The sequence below is a fragment of the Arachis ipaensis genome, chromosome B6, assembly GCF_059453495.1.
Source record: "Arachis ipaensis isolate K30076 ecotype BB chromosome B6, ASM5945349v1, whole genome shotgun sequence".
In the NCBI taxonomy this organism is placed as follows: domain Eukaryota; kingdom Viridiplantae; phylum Streptophyta; class Magnoliopsida; order Fabales; family Fabaceae; genus Arachis; species Arachis ipaensis.
This window is the reverse complement of record NC_142441.1, coordinates 135,368,629-135,376,095: the sequence shown is the minus strand read 5'-3', so window position 1 is coordinate 135,376,095 and position 7,467 is coordinate 135,368,629. Positions and strand designations below refer to the sequence as shown.

The window sequence follows — 7,467 nt, the reverse complement described above, 5'->3', positions numbered from 1 at the left end:
TTTAAAATTAACTATCAAATTAATGATTATATATTTATATATATTGATTTATGTATTTTAATTAAATAACTAATAATTAAAATAATAAAATTTATTTATAATAATATAAAAAATTATGAGATGCTAAATCGTATTTTTCTATTTTTCTATGCTAACGGAGATTGATTGTTGATAGATGTAATGTTATCCTAAAAAGTCTAAGTTAATTGAATTAAATTGGATTATTGGTATCTATTTGTATTTCGAATATCTTAAAGTTCGAGGACAAGTAGAGAAGTCCATTCAAAAAAAAAAAAATTGTTTAAAAAGAGAATAGGAACAAACAAAATTACAAAAATTAATTGAAGTGTTTATCATGAAATTTGAAGCAAGTGATAAGGGATTATGAAGTATTTAAACAGGATATGTTTGAACTCGTTTTACAGGGATCAAAAATCTTCTAAGTATGCCTGTGCTTACTAAATTTCTATAAAATGAAAGATCGTCCAAATTATAAATTAGGATTCAAGTATTCAACCACTCGATAATAATTTTGTACAAAATCTTTGTAAATCAATTTATTTCTTTTGTCTAATCAATTTATCAATCTATTTATAACTACTCCAAGAAAGAAAACACATTATTTCAAATAATTGGCAGTTGTTTTAATTTATAAATAAAATAAATATTAATTATTTTTCATAAATAATCATCGTTATATTTTTTTTCTTACTTATCTCAAATAATTAGTTTCAGTTAGTTAGTAAAAAAATAAAATAAGATTGAATTTAACAAAAATAATAATTTTTAATTTTTAATTTTTAAATTATAAATGATAATCCAAGAAAATAAAAGTAGTTAGAAAATCATATAAAATAATTATCCTAAAAGATTATTATCCTAATTAAACTAAAAAAGATAGTTCGGCCAATTAATATACAATTAATATCCAATTACCTTCCCTCTCTTAAAGTAATGTCACTTTGGAAAAAAAAAATTAGTATCCAATTAAGATCCAGTACCAAATTTTACTAGGAGCTCTTGTATATATAAGTAAGCAGAAAGCCACAAGATTAATTCTCAGTTTGATTCTTATTTCTATTAGAGAAAGTTTTATATTTCTGATAGACGAACTTGAAGCATCAAACCAGTTCTCAATTTCATCATCATGACGTCGCCATTTGGTTTTTCCTGGGAAGTGTCATCTCCCTCATTGTTGCAAGAACAGGAGGAAGATTTGGAACTTTATCTAACTCTCATCGGAGATAAAATAGCAGATTACTTCATTCTCAAGGTACGAGTTAGGCATCAAACGTGCTGGACTACTCATCCTCAACAACCACAATCACATTATCCAGTGTTAGGAGCCAATGATACGTTTGCATGTCACAGCTCAATTCTAATGCAAGCGCAAGAATTCCTTCAAAACGGTTCATCACACATGCAATTGCGTTTTCCTGATGATGTTATACCAAATGTCTTGATTCATCACATGATGCCAGATGTCATATCCTACGCGGAAACCATACTTCAAACTCGTCGTTCCGGATTTCTCTACGAAAGACCTGATTTTCGTTTGTTCAGTTTGAATTTGGACATTATTATCCAGAATTCGTTATTATTTGTTGATGAGTACGACGACATTATCACCGACTTCGTCATTGAAGAGTCCATGGGAAATACTAATATTAAGATGGTTCCTACTTCGAAGAGTGCCATTGATTCTCTTGAGGAAGTGAAGCTTGAAAAGAATAACAATGCAACAGAGAGGTGCAGTATTTGTCTATCTGAATTTGATGACGGTGATGATGCAGAACAAGTATTATCAATGCCTTGTAAGCATGTGTATCATCAAGAATGCATCATCCGCTGGCTCAAGACTAGTCATTTATGCCCTTTATGTCGCTATCCGATGCCAACTAATTAAATCGTCAAAAATGTAAATAAAAATTGAAATTAGTTACTTGATTCTTTTGTGTAGTTTGGTTATAGTTTATAATGTGAATAGTATTTGCATTTAATCATGAAAAAAAATTAGTTAGTTGATTCCGTGGAATTTGGCTGTAATTCATCATGTGAATAATATTATGCATTTTGTGTGGAGTTCTCTTTCCCAATTTTTTTCTTTTTTTATATTGTTTTCTGTTTTAATTTTCTAAGCAGCTTTATTGAAAAAGAAAAACCTTATTTTTGTTTGTTAAAGAAAGAAAGGATTTGGAATTAGAAGAAGAATTTACGCTGTTGAACATAATGTGGAAAAATTCAGTTAAAATAATTTAAAAAATTATAAAAGCGATAAGGGAAGGCTAAAAAATTTTGATATGAAAACAAAATGAGTGATATATTTTAACATGGTAATTTTTTGTGTTTTTTCATAGTACACATTTCGATTTGTGTTAAAAAAATTGAAAAAACTCAGAGTACACAACTCTGGACGTCTCGCTCAAACACAGCTTTCCCCGTTCACTCTTCTCAACCATTCCACTTCCGCCGCCAACTCCTCCTAGTCTCTCTCTCCTCGCCGACCAATGCACCACAATACACCATCTAAAACAAGTCCTCGCCCAGATGATCCTCACCGCTCGCATCCGCCACGACCATTCGCCGCCAGCCGCCTCCTCTCCCCCTTCGCCGATCTCACCCTCGCTTCTAGAATCTTTTCCTCCCTTCCATACTCACCCAACATCTTCATGTGGAACACCCTTATCCGCGCCCACGCCTCTAGCCCCAATCCCCATCACTCTCTCTGCCTTCACGTCTCCATGAGGAAGCTGGGCGCTATTCCCGGAAAACACACCTTCCCCTTTCTTCTTAAAGCCTGCTCTAACATTCCCTCCCTGCCAGCCTGTACCCAGGTTCACACACACATGCTGAAATTCGGGATGTGCTTTGATTCCCACGTGGCCAATGGTTTGGTCAGGTGTTACTCTGTTTCCGGTGATTTTGCCCGTGCACGCCTTATGTTTGATGAAATGCCGCCCAGGAGTTTGAGTCATTGGACGACGATGGTTTGTGGTTATGCTTAGAATCAATGTTATGATGAGGCTTTGGGGTTTTTGATGAGATGATTGGAGATGGATTGGAGCCCAATGCTGCGATGCTGGCTTCGGTGTTATCGGCTTGCGCTTGGGCGGGGTATCTTGAGCTTGGGCAGAGGATTCATGAGTCCATGAAGGTGAAGGGGTTTGAAGGGAAAGTGATTCTTGGGACGGCGTTGGTTTACATGTATGCAGAGAATGGGGAGATTGTTCTGGCTCGGAAGTTGTTTGATGAAATGACTGAGAGAAATGTTGTTACTTGGAATATGATGATCTCTGGGTTGGCTGCTCAGGCACATGTTGAAGATGCTCTTGCTCTCTTTTAGAATCTGAAGGAGGAGCAACTTGTCATCCCGAACGATATAACTTTCTTAGGGTTTTTGTTGGCTTGTTGCCATGCTGACTTGATTGATGTTGGTCGTGAGATCTTTTATTCGATGAAAAATGTGTATGGGGTTGACCGGAAGATTGAACATTATGGGTGCATGGTGGATCTTCTTGGGAAAGAGGGTAAGTTAGTAGAGGCAGAGGAACTGGTAAAAGGAATGCCTTGGAAGCCTGATATTGTTATTTTAGGAGCTTTGTTGGCAGCTTGCAAAAATAATGGAAATACCAAGGTTGCTAAAAGAGTCGTAAAAGAAATTCTTACTCTGGAACCTCATAATCACGGTGTTCATGTTGCCTCTCCTGTTTATTGGCTTACAAGCAAAACATTAACTAATGGAGGTTGCAGTTGTGGCCTAACATATTTCAATGGTTGACACGCCACTGACAGACGACTACGGAAAAAATGGATCGTAAAGCTACGCAGATGAGCATGTAAGGAACCGGCAGAGGCAGGGGATGCAAACCATGTGATTTGTGGTAGTTATGGCTATAGGTGCTAACTTTTCATAACAATTTAAGGGGGAAAAAAGGAAAGAAATCGCCACTGATTCTTGTAGGAAGGAGGAAATTATAATATTCAAGATTGCGCATCTAGTAACCTGCAAAGATGCAGGAAGTGATTCCTAACCGTGTAAGTTGTAAGCATCTGCACTCTGCAGTGATTTTTTAAGTGCCTGAATTTGTTAGTGTTTTCCTTTTGTACTAGTTCTATTAACTTCCTTTATGTGATAATTCTTCAGACCATTCAGCAGCCCAAAAATAAAAATAGTCTTCTGACATTGACAAGACAGATAGAAAAAGCAAAGATTCAGTTTGGAAGGGTGAGAGGTAATTATAACTCTTTGTTACTTCTATGAATTTCTCAAGGGAGGTATATGACCATGCAAACACAATATGACTGGAAATTAAGACATTTTCGTCCAGTTCACCTAAATTAGATTTTTTTTTAATCCCACACATTTCATACTGTTTGTAATGATAAAATTGTTAATTAAATTACTAGTTATTTGTTTTCAAAGTTAATGGTGTTGAAATGATAAAATTACTAATTCCAACCAATCTGCTATTGGTTGCAGGTTCTCAACAATCTTCCTTGATCAGATAGATACCCAGAAAAATAAAAAACAGAAGACGAAGAGTAGAGAAGCAAAGTAGAAAGATGATAAAAGCGATGACCGCTACATAATAACTCCTATAAGCAGTTCTGTTCTAACACTGATGTTGCATATTAATTTCAGATACTAAGATACATGATCGCTCGATTTCAGACATGATTGGCGTGTTTAAATGTTAATCTTTCTGGAACTGTAGAAGCTGCGAATGTGAGACACTGAATCAACTGGGGGGTCTGACTCGTCATCAGCAGAAGGTTCATTTGCAAGGAAAGCATGAGGAGCTATTGGTTCATTTGCGAAAAATGCAGGAGATGGGGTTGGGGATATTTCCCTGTTTGCATGCAAATCATGAGATGGGACTATAGAGGCTCACTTGCAAGCACAATATGAGGAGTTATAGGCTCATTTGTAGGAGCAAGAGATGGGGTTGGGGTCATTGACCTGCTTTCAGGAAAATCATGAGATGGTGTTATAGGCTCTTTTGCAGGGGAAGGAGATTGTGTGGGGGTTATTGCCTCAATTTCAGGCAAATCATGAGATGGTGTTATAGGTTCAGAACTTGCAGGAAATGCTTGAGATGGAGTTGGGGCTATTGGTTTGTGTTGAGTTTGGAAAACTGAAATGATGATCAAACATTATTAAAATATAAATTAAGAAATTATTAAAATTATTATTAAGTGTTTTATTTAATAATTTTCAATAGGTTGTTTGATGATTTTTGTTCAAGTGTGTAGGAAGTAATTTAGTTTTTAATAAAGGGTCAAAGTTACAACAAGCCCAATTTGATCAATGAACAAATTCAGCCCTGCATCATTTTAATTTAAAAAGGGTGGCTGAACATTAAAAGAAAGAAAATCAAATTGGCCCAAATCAGAAGTTCATAAACCAAAGTTGATAAATCAAAGAATGGGATCCAAGGAAGCCATTCGGTGATTACAAAACAAAGAGGTCCAAATTGATAAAGTTTTCATACATTGTGATTGGAATTCAAAATTCAATTTGGCTGAATATTTTTCTTTGTAACCGAAACTCAAAATTAAATTGAATTTAATTGAGCATTGAAAGCTTTGTCTCCTCTCTCCTCTGTCTCTTTCGATCATGTCTATCATCTTCTAAGAAAGAAAGAAAATATAATGCACAGAGAGTGGGTTATGACCAAAGGTCACAAGCTCCATACAAAAGTTATTCTCTCTTCTCTCTCTTCTCTCCTTCGGTCACATCTATCCATCAGAGAAGAAGATAGAAGAAAAGTGAAGCTAAGAAAGATTGTTGCTACAAAAGGAAAGATTTGAAGAAAGACTTCAAGATTTTGTTGTCATGGAAGGAAAGAAAGGCCTCGGTTCATGAAGCAAATCTATCTTGAAGGCACAGCAAAGATTCATTTCTATTTTTGTGAAGAAGATAGCCTTTAAGTCTCAGGTAGGGAAGAAGCAAAAATGGGAAGCTTGAAGCCAGCCTAGGTCAGACGCTCATCAATGATCAGAATCAATTCTTGGGGCCAAAGTCAAGATCAATGGCCAAGATTAAAGAAAATCGATGAAAGAGGTTGAGCGAGGTACATGCATGTTAGGGGTGGCAAAGCGGGCAGCCCGCCCCAATCCGCTCGCCCCGCCTAGGCCCGCCCCATAAACGAGCCGGTGCCGGCCCGTCCCGCCAACTAAGATGGGTTCAAAATGCTAGCCCGCCCTGCTTTATGGCAGATTGGCAGGTTGGCAGACTAGCCCGCTTGACTCTTTTTTTTTTTGAAAAATAAAATTTATTAAAATTAACTAAAAAATAATAAGTAAAAAATCAAATACAAATAAAAAATAATCAAATTATAATATAATTTTTTCACTATATTTTTTTTTTTAATTTTTAACTTCAATAAAATTGTTCAAAATAATATTTGTCAATAGAATCATCTTTATTTTAAAAAATAAGTCATATAATTTGAGTAAATATACGAAATTGTAAAATAAAATAAATAAAGTTAATAACTAAAAGAAGAATAAAAATAAAAACAAAAAAAGTGTTTGAAAATTCTATAATTATTAATTTTATGATAGTAATCACTCTTTTATTTGATAAAAAAAAAGAAAAATAAAAATTTTTGGCCCGGCGGACCGGCCCGCTCCGTCCTGCCAAAACTTGCCAATTTATCGGTGCGAGTTTGGCGGATTTTTTTAATTTGGCGGGCTCCAAATCCTAGCTCGACCCGCCTTTTTAGCGGATTTAGCGGGTCGGCCCAACGTGTTCAACCCGTTTTGCCACCCCTAATGCATGTAGTTTCGGTTTTTTCTCTCTCTTCCCTTTGTTCAAACCGTGACTTAACCTATGTTGGAGAAGAAGTTGCTGGATTGGTTGAACCGGTTTCGACCTTAGAAGCTTCCCCTTCTATAATAAGGGTGAACGGCCAAGGGTTGAGATCAAGCAGTGAGAGCACACGTTTGGGTTCCCATAGTTCTTTGAGCTATTTATTTTTCTCCTTCATGGCTTTCATTGAATATTTTTTTTCTCAGTTTAGTCTGTCTGTGTTTCATTGGTAAAAGGCAAAATGTGAGGTTTTGTAAGAAAAAGCCAATGAGTGAAAAAAGGCAGAGAGTAAAAAAAAAAGCCATAGTTATCTCAGAAATTCTTTGTATGTATTTCTGTTTTGTTGTCATGATCCTGAGGGGATTCTCTTGTAAGTTGGGTTAGCACTTTGCTGTTGAAAGCTAGGTTTGAGTCCTAGTCAAGTTCAGGTTGGGTTAGAATCTGGACTTGTTCCCTTACAAGTTGGGTGAGCACTTTGCTATTGAAAGTTAGGGTGAATCCTAGTCAAGTTCAGGAATCTGGACTTGTCCCAGATAGGATTGGGTAGATCCTAGGGAGAATTAGTGTTTGTAATCTTGAAAAAGAGATAGTGAAATTCCATCATTGTTGTGATGGAGACTGGATGTAGGCCACATTGAACCAGGATATATCTG

At 35.9% G+C, this 7,467-nt stretch overlaps 1 pseudogene across 1 annotated transcript; it reads left to right on the top strand.

Moving 5' to 3' along the window:
* The first annotated feature begins 1,147 nt into the window (after positions 1-1,147).
* On the top strand, positions 1,148-5,196 carry LOC107605020 (pentatricopeptide repeat-containing protein At1g77170, mitochondrial-like; annotated as a pseudogene). Its single transcript, XR_002349321.2, has 4 exons — positions 1,148-1,781; positions 2,399-4,042; positions 4,145-4,232; positions 4,481-5,196. The product of XR_002349321.2 is annotated as a pentatricopeptide repeat-containing protein At1g77170, mitochondrial-like (transcript).
* The last annotated feature ends 2,271 nt before the right edge of the window (positions 5,197-7,467 follow it).